The sequence below is a fragment of the Pan troglodytes genome, chromosome 13 (assembly GCF_028858775.2).
Source record: "Pan troglodytes isolate AG18354 chromosome 13, NHGRI_mPanTro3-v2.0_pri, whole genome shotgun sequence".
NCBI classification, from domain to species: Eukaryota; Metazoa; Chordata; class Mammalia; order Primates; family Hominidae; genus Pan; species Pan troglodytes.
Genome location: NC_072411.2, coordinates 69,203,167 through 69,220,093, shown reverse-complemented (window position 1 = coordinate 69,220,093; position 16,927 = coordinate 69,203,167). Strand labels below are relative to the sequence as shown.

The 16,927-nt window shown below is 37.4% G+C and overlaps 1 protein-coding gene across 3 annotated transcripts in view; it reads right to left on the bottom strand.

The window, feature by feature from the left end:
* The window catches only part of XIRP2 (xin actin binding repeat containing 2), a 372,894-nt gene that overhangs the window by 57,197 nt on the left and 298,770 nt on the right, over nucleotides 1-16,927 (bottom strand). The window contains exon 1 of one of the 3 annotated variants that reach the window (XM_003309290.6): nucleotides 13,834-14,010. The exons of the other annotated variants lie outside the window; for them this stretch is intronic. The gene's annotated coding sequence lies outside the window, so the exon portion shown is untranslated. Of the gene's footprint in view, nucleotides 1-13,833; nucleotides 14,011-16,927 lie in introns of those variants that run through there. 3 annotated transcript variants of the gene reach the window in all.

Sequence of the window (16,927 nt, the reverse complement as noted above, 5' to 3'; positions counted from 1 at the left end):
CTTCCTTCCTTCCTTCCTTCCCTCCCTCCCTCCTTCCTTCTTTCCTTTCTCTTTCTTTCTTTCTTTCTTTCTTTCTTTCTTTCTTTCTTTCTTTCTTTCTCTTTCTTTCTTTCTTTCTTTCTTTCTTTCTTTCTTTCTTTCTCTTTCTTTCTTTCTTTCTTTCTTTCTTTCTTTCTTTCTTTCTTTCTTTCTTTGTCTCTCTCTCTCTCTCCCTCCCTCCCTCCCTCCCTCTCTCTCTCTCTCTTTTTTGACAAAGCCTCACTCTGTCGTCTAGGTTGGAGTGCAGTGGCGTGATCTCGGCTCACTGCAGCCTCTGCAACCCGGGTTCAAGCAATTCTCCTGCCTCAGCCTCCCTAGTAGCTGGGATTATGGGCACCCGCCACCACGCCTGGCTAATTTTTGTAGTTTTAGTAGAGACAGAGTTTCACCATGTTGGCCAGGCTGGTCTCAAACTCCTGGCCTCAAGTAATCCAGCTGCCTTGGCCTCCCCATGTGCTGGGGTTGCAGGCGTGAGCCACCACACCCGGCAGGTATATGGTACATTTTCCTCTTAGGGCTTTAGTCCTGCATTCTATAAACATCTACTTCCCAGCTACTGTCGGCCAGGCATGGTTGTCAGAGCTGGAGACAAATCAATCACCATTATAGTCAGTCATGCTCCATTTGAAGAGAAAAAAAAAGAATAACACTAGAAAGATTCTCAAGAAATACAGTATCGATCTGACCTTATTTCTAAAAAGATAAATATAGCAGGTTTTATGAATGTATATGACATGTAAAGTGTTCGTTTATCTGTGGTTTTGGCACTAGGCCGTGAACCACCAATTTTTCACCAACAAGCAACATGAAAGTCCACTGGAAATGTAAAGTTCATGAAAATCACTCTAGCACGTCACACTGTAGAGACAGATCTGCTCTTTCCACCCCGCCCCCTTAATGGTTCCTCATGTTTTTTTCCTGCTCTATGTTTTTTAGGTAAAATCATGAAATCGTCATTCAAAGTTACTCACTTAAAAAATTTCCTATGGGACCTTTGAGAATTGGGCTTGGCACAGTGAACGCTGGCCGTGACCTCGACCAGCCCAGGTGATTACTAGGCCAGTCTTTAAGTCCCTGCTGCTTTGTGGCAACCTACCAAAGGTAAAGAGAAGGAAACTGTATCCTTCATTGATGATTCATTCTACCGTTACTGTGCTTAGTACCCATGTGTTGAAAAACTCTACATTGTGAGGAAAACCCCTAAATATATTGTTATGTTTGGTTAGTTTGAATACGCATCTCCTTTCTATTTAATTTCATTACTCATTCTATTTAAACTAGTTGCTATCCTATTCTTTCTAAAGTCTCTGTTTTAGAAAATCCAAAAATTTCATATCATTCTACATAATTCTGTTTCTTACAGAATTGCTACCTCTTTGACATAACTTTTCTGCTGACCCTAATTTTCTAATGTATCCCTTTTTCATTCCTACCGCTTCATTTGTGCTTTTCCTTTTCCCGAACTTCTTTGTGATTCTCAGCTTTCCAGATCCTCCTTTATGTGTGGTTTAGTTATAAGGGTCTGTGCCCTTGTGGGGAGAATGTCATCTTCTTTCTGGTTGTCTAAGCTGGAATGAAAACTTGAGAAACAGCAAGCAAATGTGCTCACCCCTCAGCCATGGAGAGACGGTAGACAGGCTCAGTCTATGATTAATAGCAAGTGTGCGTGCCTCTGAGGGACTGGTTAAAATATCCACTAGTGCCCCTAAAACAATTATGGCCTCCAGAATACACAGAAAGTGATTTAACTCTGGGTCAAAGCAGTGCATTGGTAGATGGGGATGACCTGTGCATACTAGCTTAAAATCTTTTTCCTCAAATGGTCAACCTTTTCTTTCATAGGCTTTGTAAAATTCCATATGAAGCTGGGTCATGTGTAGTGAACTGTTTTGTTTAATTCCAAGTATGCTGTTGGCATTCAACAGAGCAAAAAATACGCCAAGGTAATGTAATGGAGATTAAGCTTTAATAATTTGTGGCTTTGAAAAGTATCTTCCTGGCAGGCTTATCTTTAAGTTGTTTGAATGCACACAGAGGTAGGAATGTTAATCATTTACTGATTACTACCTTAAATCATTTTTGTGCTAAAAGCATTCTGTAGGAACTAGAGGTATCTCAGTGTGTTCTAGGAATTTCCTCTCTTCACCTTCATCCCAACTTTCATTCCTCTTTTAAGGTTAGCATCTGAAATTTATTTTGACAAAAGATATTACAAGAAAGCCCAGATCATCAAATCCAACTCTCACCAACTTATACATGACACCCTGGCAGCTTTTCTCCTACTGATCACACTTTTTGTTTGAATAATAAAATGTATTTAATTCAATCCAATCCAATTTTTGTCTTAGAAAAATCAATCCCTGAATTTACACAAACTGTTTTCAATGATCTCAAGTCTTTGTTTAAAATGCTTTCTCTGCCTAAGTCCACGAACAGCAGCATACTTCGATATTTTTTCTTTTGAACTTAATGACTGATAGAATTGATCAAAGAAAGGAAGCCACACTCATTCAACACACTTTCTTTACTGAACATTATTTGGGAAAATGAAGCAATCAAGAAGGAAAGTGAAAATGCTGAAATAATGCAGCATGGCTTGGTGAATAACCTACTCTCCTGGAAGTAAATTCACTCTTTCAGAGCAGTGATGTACTTTGAAAAATAGTATCTCAAACCTTGAAAACTTTCAGAACAATGTGGCCTTTAATTATTTCATCTTCAGTAGGAACATAACATTTCTACTTAACTGGCTAATGTTAAAAAGAAATGTTAAGAATCAATGTAGGACACCATTATTCTTACCAAAGTTTTATGTTTTTCTAATGGGCTTTAAGTGAAAAGGTAATTGGCCTCTTGTTCATATATTTGTACTTTCACAACTGCATTTTGATTCCTCTCTTTCATAATTTTAAGGGACACTGAATAATGTTGTATACATTTTAAATAGGTTTTTAAAAAATTTAGAACAGGAATGTTTACATATTAAAACTATAATAATTTTAATGTATCAAAACTCTGATGCAATCGGATGCTGGGTTACTCTCCTCTGTAACCAGTAACATGACCCAAATGCCCTTTGCCTATAAATGCAGCACGTAATTTCAAAAGAAAGAGATGATGTCAGTTTCCTAATGATATGCTGGTACTAGGAACAGTCCAAAGAGTGGAAGTAATTTAATAGTCTTCCTTGCTTATGATACACATGGAGTGTATAATTAGTCAGTATCGTCATCCCTTAATTTATTTACAGTTATTTATCTTTAAAAATTTGACATAGGCATTTGTTTCTTTTCCCTCAGATTCAAAACCTAATGCTATAAATGTACCATACATGGAAGAACGCATTTATGCTGTTTATTTTACTCCTGTTTTTAAAGGGCAAACTTATTTTTATTAAATGTTATTCAAATTGAAACCTGATTTTTCCCGTGCACATTAAGGCAGATACATCAGTGATGAATTTAACAACAAAGAATTTAACACTTGCAAACAGAAGTCTTCCTACACCAGTGGTATTTAAACTCAAGTGAAGTAGAAGATAAGGGGAGGAAATTTGGGACGGGATGTAAAAAGCAATTGGGTTTCTTTGTAAAATTCCATATGAAACTAGGCTTTCACAGTGTTAAAGAAGCTGTGAATATGGAAGGCTGGTCACCACACAGTGGCCAGAAATGCTCGTTTCAGGCTCCTTACACGCAAGGGTGGGAAAAATAGAAAATATTTTCAAAAATAATATGCTTGTATGTTCCCTAATAGTGAGTGGCAGAGACTTCCCTAATATTTTTGCAGAACTGGTTACTAAATTTCTGTTTTTATCTAGAACTAAAATTTCTAGATCACCGAGAAGTAAACTGATAGTTGAGATTAAAATAGTCAACTTCACAAGTATTTAATGTTTAACATATTGACATATAAACAGTGGGTGCCCATTAAGCATTTGTTGAATGAATTTGTCTTGAAATAATATTGCAAAAGTTAATGCCTGTCTTTTCATGGTTCTCATTGGCAGATTTTGTTACTTTCTCTCTCCTACTTTTTTTGAAGTGTAGAAAACAAGTTTTAAATTCTGCAATAGAAGTTATTAAGCAACATTGAGAAGTTATGTGAAAGTTGGAATTACAGCTTCCAGGAAGGAGAAAAAATAAATGTCTTGCATGTATACCTGTGACTCTCCCACAACGAAATTCAGCTCTTCACCCAAAAGTCTCAGCAGGGCACCACATGAGCAGGTGAAAATTAGAACTGTGCAAAAATGTTTGCTTGGAAAGTGAAACCAGTCAATTTTGGGCTTTCTGCCTAATGTAACTTCTGCCAAAATTTCTCATTATTATATAGCTGCACAAAGCAATTAGAAACGTTATGGCTAAAAAATTCCAAATACATTCATGTCTCCATCGTATTTCAGTCCAGAAGAAAATAACTAGCCTCCCAAGCCCAGTGAGCTAAGTACAGACAGGCATGAAAACACCCACCCAACTCCACACGCATACCTACGCACAACCAACCCACCCCCGGCCACATTTTTCTTTGGAGGACCATTTAATCAGAAGCAGTATCCTCCTAGTTTTGTGGGATCTGGGAAGAAGACCTCAGTAGGTTTTCAGGATGTCCCAGTGTACTCTTGAGTTGGAAGCCTGCCAAGGAAAGCAGATGTGGCACAAAGCCCTAGGTCCCATTCACCAGCAGTGCAGGGCCTCAGGAAATGTCACAAACCTCGCTAATCCTGACACTAGGTTGCCATTACAGAAAGCCTCACAGAAGGAGGAACACAAAATGCTGATGCTTTGCAGCTCTCTCTGTGTCGTTCTTTAAAGTGTCAAACCTGAGCATAGATTTGGTAAGTGACTAGACACACAAATAACACTCATCTATTTTGGCCAGTCTACACACACACACACACACACACAAAATTCTTGACACCCAACCATGTATAGACTCCAGGGCTCCATCCCCAGTCTTCCTTTTTTTGTCTTACGACACACTCCATCAGATCTCAGCTTCATCCGTATTACACTCAATGCACATCTCTAGTAACTATTTAATCTCTAATCGTATGTTGCCCAAACTTTTAAAATGTAACATGGCTTAAAAATATTACCCACAAACTTATTTCCAGTCTTAAATTTTCCAGTTGTATATTATCATAGAGAACATTTGGGATTGTCAGGAAAAATGACAAATGTATAATAATAAAGAGACAGTTAAAGGTGAATAAATGATGTTGAGTATTAGCTTATGTGCAGAACTATGAATCTCTCTCTCTTTACACACACACACACACACACACACACACACACACACACACACACACACAGCAGCCTGGGAATGGGAGCAAAAGTAGCACATTATGGGAAAATGTTGAATTGGTTTTCAGTTTGATGGATTTAGCCAGAATTGGGGGCAGAGTGATACGGGGGTCAATGGAAGCTCTGCAGGGCCCAGGCTGAGTGGGCATTAGGTCTGACGTCCTCCCATTAAGCTCTCAAACCTACTCCTGCAGCCCAGAGTCAGATGCTTTCAACACATCTGAATTGTTTCTGGCCTTTGTTTTGAAATGCATACCCTCATCCATTGCAGGCTCCAACCTTTCTTGTCCCTATACCCACTGATTTCTGATCTTGTGATTTTCCTGGTGCATTGCGCCATTTCACTGGCTTGTGATTTTTTTGCTTCCTCTTCAACTATTGGGTTCTCTTTGCCCTCTCTCCTTTAGATTCCCATGATAAACGGTCTGGTCTTCACAGACCCATCTTCCAGTGCCTCGCTCCTGAGTGAGAGTTCTTCCATCTTTTCACAGATGCTGTGAGTGGATTCAAGACATGGAGAGATTAAGTAAATAAAGTTGGAAGGGGCTGCTGTGCAGGACATGCTAAGAATGTGGAGACTATGCTGAAGATCAAGCTCAGTTTCAGTTGAAAAGGAGTGGAAGAAATGTGAGAAAGAAAACTGTGATCAGAGAGAATATATTGAGAGTCTAAGAACCAGGTCAAATTACTGACAAGGTTTAAAATGTGGCTGTGAGTAGCCTTGTCAGGAAAGAGACTGGAGTCATTAGGGTTGAGATGTTTGAAGAATTCAGTTTTTTGAAGTAATATGATGTTGACATCACCAAGGATAACAGAAAGTGTATTTGTTTCAAGTGTCAGAACAATTATAACAAGAAGGGGGTACTTAGTTGCTTTCTACAACTCCAGCAGAGGAGAGTAATTTAATTTGAGCTGAAGAGTGCATCTGTGAAAGATAAGGGTGTTTTTAACAACACAACAACCTATTAAATCACGTAGACCAGTTTCTCTCTTAAACGGTTTTTAGTGTGTTGCAGTTTTCAATGTTCAGCATATAGGGTCACATGTTATTTTACATTCTTATCTTGCTCCCTGGAATATACTGATAATAGTTATTATGTTACATTATACTCATATAGTAAATAATAATAGTAGTAATATTAATAACAAAAGCTTATACAGCACTTACTATGTGCCAGGGACTGATGCTTTAGAACTTTATAAAGATAAATTCGTTTAATCTTTGAAATGAGACTATGAGATAGATACTACTAGTATCTCTGATGTCAGATGAGGAAATGAGGCACAGAGTTGGTAATTTGCCCAAGGTCAATCAGTAGGTAAGTGTAAGAGATGGAATTCAAACTAGGCAGTCTGGTTCCAAAGTCTGCGTTCAACCAGTTAGAGTTAACCTGACAGTATTTTCTAATTTCCTGTAAAGTGTTACGTGGAGTTCATTTGGAACCTCTTCTGGCTCTAGGAGATGATATTTCTGTGATTCTGGTAAACTGAGAACACTTCATACATTTCAAGGCTGGTTATAATGCTGGGGTTACAGAAAATAGTTCAGATGTCTTTAATAGAAATGAAATAAAAAAGAAGGAAGGGGAAAGGGAGAAAGAGAAAAACAGCACATTATTTGTGAAATTTTTCTAATTTTAAGGATTGATCAAAATGTAAAGATGGGCCAGGTGTGGTGGCTCACTCCTGTAATCCCAGCACTTTGGGAGGCTGAGGCAGGTGGATAACCTGAGGTGAGGAGTTTGAGACTAGCCTGCCCGACATGGTGAAACCTCGTCTCTACTAAAAATACAAAAATTAAATGGTATTGTGGTGCATGCCTGTAATCCCAGCTACTAGGGAGGCTGAAGCAGGAGAATCACTTGAACCCAGGAGATGGAGGTTGCAGTGAGCCGAGATCATGCCATTGCACTCCAGCCTGGGCAACAGAGTGAGACTCCATCTCAAAAAAAAAAAAAAGAAAAAAAAAAAGAAAAGGGAAAGATGGTATCAACAATGAAAATTTATATATCAACCCCTGAAACTCCTTTTATATATCCACCCCTGGAAGAATAAGCCTATAGGAAACTTGTGCTATTATTATTATAATTTAGTTTGACACTTCCTCAATACGAATAATTACAAGATACTGTGTCAGTATCGCACTGAATTTTTTTTTTTTTTGAAACAGAGTCTCATACTGTGTCACCCAGGCTGGAGTGCAGTGGCATGATCTTGGCTCACTGCAACCTCCACCTCCCCAGTTCAAGTGATTCTCCTGCCTCAGCCACCCGAGTAGCTGGGATTACAGGCACGCACCACCACACCTGGCTAATTTTTGTATTTTTAGTAGAGATGGGGTTTCCCCATGTTAGCCAGGCTGGTGTTGAACTCCTAGCCTCAAGTGATTCACCTCCCTCAGCCTCCCAAAGTGCTGGGATTTCAGGTGTTAGGCACCATGCCCAGCCTCTCTACTCAAGGTTAACGAAGAGTAAAAAGAGATGTGATTATGGGTGATATTGTGGTTATTGGTTGTTATTTGAGGGCTATTCATCATTCTTTGAACATCTAAATGGACTTTGAGAATATGGAAGAAATGGAGAACAATATAAAAGCATAGGCAGTACTATGCTTTACAGGAAAGAATATATATGTATACACATACACATTCACATACATACACATTGGTGTATATATGAGGATAACTGAAAGAAATGGCAATAAGATAACATAAGGACAAAGTCAAGAAGCTGTGACTGGTTGGATTGAAATTGTGAAGTAAATGAAAGAGGTGCAAATTGAAGTTTGAGGCAACTTATTGCTTCTATTTAAAGGGTGGAGTATTAGGAACTATAACTAGTAATTTAGAGTTGACAACTGCTATAGCTGAACTAGATCTTTTGAGAAACCAAAGGGTGTGACTTAAATGCAAACTCATGCCTTCCAAATTTCATTTCCCTGAAATTTTGCAGAGTAAAAGTTGAGGCTGTTGTCCAGATCTGGATGATGAAGGGATGATGAATCTTGAAATTATTTCCATTCCAGAATGAGTCAGTGACTGAAAGCGGGCATGCACTAGTACAGTTCCATTCCTAAAAATAAATGTTTTTGAGTCCTCCAGGACTCAGAGGACTAGCATATTTTCTACTAGTGAAGTCAAGTCTCTAATGAAGTTCTGTGCTCTCTCTGAGCAAACTGAGATGCTACAGAGGAAAACTGGAGGGGATCAAGCTGTTGATTGCTGCCAGTTGCTTTTCCTCAGTGCCTCCCTTGTCCTATTTCCTGAGTTCCAGTTGGAAACTGCTGCTGGACCCCACACTGGTAGCTGACTTCTACCCTATGCAGTGCCCAGGAAAATAGCTCTGGATGCCGCAGAAGCAGAGGTGGTGGATTTTTAATCAATCTTGTCACTGGAATTGACAGAATTTTAATAACATGAACATGCTTATTTCATTCTGTCCTTTTCCAAGAATATACCAATTTGATAATATGACCCTTGAGTCCAGATTAAAAAACTCCAACTTGCAAGACACAAACCAAAGAGTAATCTTTAGCTTTACAAAAAGATAGTTCACTCTTTCCCAGGAGCACTCAGTTCTATTGTTGTTTACAAACTGCTAATTGTTTGTCACAATGGCTTACTAGTTAGATAACATAAAGGTGACTTATTAGGGCAGTGCTGACTCAAAGCAAACAAACACAAAATCAACGACAGAGATATTGATAAATTACCCATGAAGTTACAAAGCAATTAAATGGGGGGAAATGTGACTCTACTTATCAAAATTTAATGTTCATTGTTTTCAAAAACCCAGTAACTTTATAATGTGAGATCTATTTACAATTGATTTCAACGCAATTAAGTTCCTATAAATTAAAAATAATATAACATAGTATAGTATTGCTATTCAAAAATTATTTGATATTCAGTCCACATTAAACTTGAAATGGAAAACACCGAGAAAATGTTTTGAAACTATATTGCCAGACTGTGCTTTTAAAATTAATGCTAATATGTGCTTTTTAAAAAAGCTTTTCTATGTTGATAACTACCAAATTAACTCATTTACAAATATACATGCAGACATATTCAGATTTTAGGGGAAGATGCATTGGATCTTTGAATAACAGAGAAACTTCCAACAATAAACTCTTTCGGTATTACATTTATTTTAAGTGATACGTATGCCGGGAGCAATTTGGCAATTACTTACTTTTGAACAGTCAGACCTATCTAAGGCATTAGGTTCACCAGGCAACAAGGATATAATCTGCATACTATTCAAAAAATGTAAAAGACAAAGATCTACTTGAAGGCCTGCCAAAAAAAGAGTAGTGAAAAGTGATGTGTCCAGTGATGAGAGTGGGGTTTTGGGGCAGAATCTCAGCTAACGAAGATGAACAAATTTACGTGCTTTGTAAAATTTAAAAATAAGCCAGTCATCATCTTTCAAGTTTTAACAGAATATGCAGACAGGTCTCCTTTTCCACAATTTGTCCTAATTTCAAGAGAAACATGAAATGCAAAATGAAAAGCCACAAAAAGCTATTGCAAGAAAAACAAGGCCTTTCTAGATATACTTGGAAATGTATCCGGAGTCATGGGGGTGGGCTGGGGTTGGGTTGATGTCTTTTGGCACAAAGATTTGCAAAATGATATAAATGACATGAAGTACAGAAACAAATCAAGAGAGTTAGTTTCTAGTTCTCTGTGCTTAAACCTTGTATGAGTTACTAGCTAGTCTTCCCGTGCCTCAGTTTTCTTAATCTAGAATTTGAAGGCATTAAATGAACTAGTCACTGAGGTCTTTGTGTTAGCAATGTCTTTTCTTTTCTTTCTTTCTTTTTTTTTTTGAGACAGGGTCTCATGCTGTCACCCGGGCTGGAGTGCATTGGCACGATCATGGTTTATCGCAGCCTCAACCTCCTAGATTCAGGTGATCCTTCTACCTCAGCCTCCCAAGTAGCTGAGACTGCAGGCATGCATGTCACCATGCTCAGCTAATTTTTTGTATTTTTTGTCGAGATGGGGTTGGTCTTGAACTCCTGGGCTCAAGAGATCTGCCTGCCTCAGCCTTCCAAAGTGCTGGGGTTACAGGCGTGAGCCACCATGGCCAATAAATTTCTTTTATCTTTGGAACATTTGAAAAAGTAAAACTATTCTACCAAGAATGTGGATTACCTACTGTGCTGCTCACTGGCAGGTTATTTTTATGCCATTATTTATGCTACAAAGCCCCAAGAGTCACTAAATATGGCCACATCATCATTGTTGTGAAAAACTCATACACGTAATTGATTGCATTTGCTGATTCTCAACTTTTTCAAGAAACCAAAACCTGCTCTTTTCATTGCCTAATTATCATTTTTTTTTGTGCTCTTACTGATTATATTACACAAATGGAAAAATAGTTTAGTTAAATTTGTAAGAGGTGGATTCCAATGACTAGGAAAATAAATAGTAAGAAATTTTTACTCTGGAATTCACAGGTATCATGTCAAAGGAGAAGACCATATTGTGGACATAATAATATATGTTATAATAAGAAATACATATTTGGTCTTAGTCCCCAGTCCCTGGCATAGAAACCCTGGAGTCTCCCGAGAATGACTTTTTTATGCTAATGGAATGACTCTTGGCAGTCAGGAGTCGGGGGTAGGGGTGGGGAGTAGCTTCAGGATAGGGGCTGGTTGCCAGAAAAAACAATAAGTGACTAGAGGGTTAGAACACTCAACCCCATGTTTGACCTCTGAAAAGAACAGAGAGGTGGAGATTGAGTTCAATCAGCAATGGTCAATGATTTAGTCACTCATGCCTTATGTAATGAAGCTGCCATAACAACTCCTAAAGGACAGGGTTTGGTGAGCTACCAGACTGGTGAACACATCCAAGTGCTGGGGATGGCTTGTTAGAAGAAAGCAAGGAAGCTGTGTGCTTCTGCCCTTTAATGCCATACCTTGCCCTATGCATCTCTTCCATCTGTCTGTTCCTGAACAGTAGCCTCTATAATATACCAGTAATAACAAATAGAACACTTTTCTGAGTTCTGTGAGCCATTCTAGCCAATCATCTGAGGAGGGAGTTGTGGGGACCCCTTAATCATTAGTCAGGTTGGCAGAAAGATTGGTGGCCTGGGCACTCCATTAGTGGCTGTCTTCTGAAGTGGGCAGCCTCATGGGACTGAGCCTTCAACCTGTGGAGTCTTTGCCGAGTCCTGGACCTAGTGTCAGAACTGAATTGTACTGTAGGACAGCCAGTTGGTGTCAGAGAGTTGGAGAATTGGTTGGTGTTGGAAAAGACACAACACTTAATATCAGAATTAGTGTCAGAAAACAGATAATACAACATGCCACACAGTCATATAAACAACATGCACCTATATGGAATAAATCAGTGTTCTAAAAATGTCATTAATTAATTAGAAAAGGTGAAGTAACCGTTCTGTGAGGGATGAACCTGTGATGTGAATGAGCAAGTGTTTGTTTCAGAAACAGGAAGAAACACATTACAATTTAATTAAATTTCAAAGTGTAACTTCAATGCTTTCAGAAGAGGAGGTGGGAAACAAATAAAAAAGACAATATAATGTCAATTAAGTTCTGTCTTCACAGATCGTTCAATCAAAAATCTTGGAATTACACTGCTGGGCACTTATTAAGTGTCTGCCCTGTTCTATAAATTAATAAATCTAGACATGACTCCTGGCTATCAAACAAGTCTTACAAAAATGGTCTCTTTTAATACCCAGAGTTGTGTGTATGTGTGTGTGAGAGAGAGAGCACAAGAGAGAGAAAGAGAGAGACAGAAATATATCAGTTCCCAGTATTGAAGTTACCAGGAGTGTCCAACTCCACATTGCCTAATCATAAGTAGTATTTTACCAAGTAAGTAAAAAGAATACTAAGGTGGAGAAGTTTTTCAAACGTGGTAAAGGTAAAGGGAGAGGCTGGAACTGATAGAATAGTGGGACGCTATCAACTGTGAACAACAGTACATTATCAATTAACCTTGTGGGCTTTTAACCTCAAATTAAAGCTGAAGAAAGGCAACACTCTCCTCTTCCTCTGTAATCACAGAAGAAATGATGCCCGAACTGACATTTTTCCATGAACATTTTCCCAAGTAAAGCCTCTGAGATCATTAAAGAATGTCTCATTTTATTTTTCAGGTGGTTGAGGGAAGCTGTATCTTAAAGATGCCCAACACCAGATGAAAGCAAAAACATTTAGTCCAAACTCCAGACTGCATTTTTCCCAAACAGCTGGCACTTTGCCATAGTGCAGGCATCGGAAATGCGGACTGACTTTTAGAAATGGATCTAGTTGTTAGTTTACATGTTGCTAGCAAGAAGAAAAAATACTCAAAGATTAGGCAGAGGAGCAGAGAAATACTTAAGCATAGAATTCAGTTTTCTCATTTCTGACCCAATAGTTTTGCCACTCAATAATTTTATCTTCTAAAACTCAAAACAGGTGCTCTTTCATATTAAAATTCATGGCTCTGAATGTCGCCAAGGTAAATATTTTGCCTGTCCTTTGGTGCACTGCACATAAAATTTTAAAATAATTCAAACAAACTACAGCTTGTCAGTGACCAAACAGAGCACTGGTAAAAATAAAATATCTTTTGGTTCAGCACCAGCTGGCTAAATTTAAACCCTGTATTATGTAATCTTAAAGTGTCCTTGCTTTTAGTTGGTGTCTTAAGAGATTCTGTTATCACGTCTCTTCCAAATCACTTCAGTCTCTAACATCTAAACATTTAAGGCCCGACAGGACCAAATTAAGGTGTTCACAGGCAATCGAAGACAGAAGAAAAATCCATTTGAAACAGTATATAGGGCATGATATCTTTAAAGTAAAATCTCAGTCTTCTCTGTTTAAGGTTGTAGTTACTATAATTAGGACTGGCAGATCCAACTGGCAGTGCTTTTCTTAATTCTGCAAAACATGTAAGAACCTGATTCTTTAATCTTATTCCAGTAATACTCCCAGAGGAGATGAGACTCTGGCTGGAGCAAGAACTACAAAAGCAAAGTAAGGCTGAAAAAGAATAATTTTCATGCATTTCTTTGAGCAAGCTGTAACAGTTGAAAATGTTGTAAACTCTTCCTTTCCCTCAACAAATTCCAAGAAATACAATTTATAGTTTTAAATATATTCATTACATTTCTGCTCATAAATGACAAACAAATTTTTTTCTCTGCTTTCCCTCTTATTTGTAAGTTGAAGTATAATTTTAACTCATGACTGTTTATCAAATTTGGCTCATTATTCTTCAATATTAAATATGAAAAATGCTATTCTGCAAAGATACTAACATATGAAGCTCTAAATTTTATCCTATTAAATCAAGGCTAAATATTATCATAGAAGCAAAATCCAACTGGATATTTTCTTTTACAATGATTACAATTTGACCTATGGTCTTCATTGACCTTAAGTAACCAGTGAGAACATTTTACAATCCAGGAAGCAGACATATAGTCAATGACTATATTACACTTACCTTTTATGATATTTAGGTTTAACCCCAAGTTTGTGGAAATATCATATATCTTTATAGTTCTTCACAGACTAGCTTCCTCCCTTGTTTCATGTACAGCCAATTTCCCAGTCCCCTGAAAGCAATGGGTGCAGTGGAGGCCCGCTCCACTGAAGGGTCTATCAAGCAAGTAGATGGGACGGCTGAATTTATTTTAGCAGAGCGTCTAAAGGATGCAACTTGGCACCTATTTTTAGGAACTGAGCTCTGTATAGGTGGGGCCTGAGTCAACCACTCTTTTAAGAAGAGTGTCTCTGAGGCCACTCTGCCTCATAGTGCCCTCAGTAATGTATGCATGGCTCTAACACATGTGCAATCAATCAAACTCCCTTCCATAGCCACGACCACCAGCCAACTCTGAATTTCTGTATAAAGTCTACAAATGAACCAGTGCCGATGAGGAAAAGGATGGATTAAAGTTCCGGAATTACTTGCATTTGTTTTAATACTTTCAATCTTTTAAGAGTCAAGAATATGAAAATAAAGCAGGTGGAAAAAGTTTCCATTTATTCTGGTGCAATAATTAACATGAATTCTTGGGAAGAGGAGACATTGCTTTTCTTTGACAAAATGTTCTTAGATATGTAAAACATTAGTTTGTTTTTTAAGGCTTCACATATAAAGCAAAACACTACTCTAGTGTTGGCTTAAGTAAAGGCTGTGCTGGTTTAGTTAAAAAAAAAAAAAAAACAAGGAAGAATGGTGGAAAGGAATTCTAGAGAGAATAGAGAGCACCCTTGCTGTGTGAGTCCTGCTCATTAATATTGGCTTTAAATCATTCAGCATGAGGAAGAGCAAGCAGGGAAAAGGAGTCACCTCACGTGCTCCTGAAAGAATCATATTAAATGTCCTTTGCTGCCAGGACTTACCAAACACATGCTGCCAATCTGACCCAGAACCCAATGAGCATTGCCATTTAGCTCAAAAATGACAACATCTCATACATTCTCAGTAAATAGAAAATAACCAGCTTCCTTTATCTTTCCTCCCTTCTGTGATTTTCCTAATGTGGTGTGGCCTAACGACAAACTCAAATAAAGAAAGGAAATTGCCCTTTGGCTTAAAGAAACACCTGACCTATATACTCTATTTCATATAAAATGCCTATTTGTAAGCTGTTTACTATAATACTTACTAATAAAATCAGTAGGTATATTACATTTTTCCATATACAATATTGGTTTCTGTTAAAAGTAGGTCAAGGAGTGATATTCCAGCATAATAACTCTAAGAACAACTTTCTGAAATAGTGTTCTATATACTCCACAAGAGTGTTCAGGGCCAGGAGCCAGTATAGACTAATTATTTAGAGTTGTGCTTCTGAGTATGATAGCTATTAAGCACATGTAGACATTTAAATTTTAATTGATCAAAATTAGGTAAAATTAAAAATTCAGTTCTTCAGCTACATTTCAAGTAAATCAGTCTCCACATGTGGATAGTAGCTATGTATTAGTGCAGATATAAAACATTTCCAACATTGCAGAAAGGTCTATTGGACAATACTGATTTAAATCACAGGATTTCAACATAGCTTTGACAGTAATATACTCTGTGACCTGGGCAAGTCTCATAAGTTGTCTAAGCTTCACTTTATTCATCTGTGACTAAATGGGACTAAGCTGACCAACCTTCCATTGGTGTTATGAAGATGAAATGAGATAATATAGATAAATTAATTATTATACTTACATTGTTATTACTCCAACATAACATTTACATAGAAAATAATTATTACTTTAGTTTGCTATATGCAAAAGAAAATGGTACTGGATCTGAAATCACAATAGTTCAATTTAAATTATGAGGAGATAGATCCTACAATGTAAACATAGTCAATTTTATTCTTATATTTGCATATAGTTGCTAATGATGCTTATGGTGATTTTACTCTTTTTAAAGGTTGTTAATTACTCAAAGATCTGACTTCTAGCTTCCCCACCTTCTCTCCTTATTAAAAACTCACTGCTTACTCTTTCCATTTTATTGATATGTTTCTTTAAGTTTCACTCATGATAACTTTTCTTCAAACTTGCTGTGTTTGATTTTTCAGGAAAAAAGTGTATTTGATAAAAATACATATACATTAAATATTATTTTTTCACTTTTTTCTCATAATAAATTTTCTAATGTATATATTAGTACAAAAACCCAATGATTATACATTAAGATCAACAAAAAATGGTCAGGAAAAGAAACCTTGGTGGAACACTGTATAATAATTGGTAATAATTAAGAGCAATAAATGTTAAATCTACAGGAGCACACATAAATTAACTGACCTAAGTTCAAGCAAAAATGTTCAGTCATAAAATTAATTAGTGATCACGTAATTTGGTTCATTCATTTTAGTCATGAAGACAATGAAAACATCAGGACCTAGATTCTGACCATTCATTATTACAGTGGTTTTAGACACTAAATTTCATTCTTCATTTAATAACAGTTTAATCAATTATTATGAAACTACTATGAAAGCAAGATAGATGAATGATGGGTAGATGGATGGATGGGTGATAGACAGATAGACAGATATAAAGGCAGAAAGATTCATAAGGTGATCCCTTGTATCACAAAACTTAGTACATTCAAATTGAAAATTTTACTCCCTATCTAATCTGATATAGATAGTGCCTAGATACCTCTACCTATTACAACCTCTATTGTACTTGACTGAAACTTACTTAAGTTCTTCTAGTGGGATGATGCTAGTAATTAGCATCAGGCCAATGCTGTCATGGAAGACAATTAGAAAGCGACATCAATTGCAGAGATAATGTATGTAAGGCATCAGAGATAGCCAAACCAATGAGACCCAGAAGCAGTACAATTCAAGAAAGACGAGAACTTTACAAATATAAGTTGAGGATTTGAGGCTGTTCTTGGGGGTCTTTGTCAATTTTGGATGCAGGTGGAGCCTGAGAATCTGGGCTTGGTCTAAGGAGAACACTGCTGCTGGAAACAGAAAAACAGCAGAACCTTTGGCAATTCCATGGGACTGGAGCGACAAAACTGGAGAAGCGAGGGATCTCAAATTCTATTTTCTGTCTAAGATGTT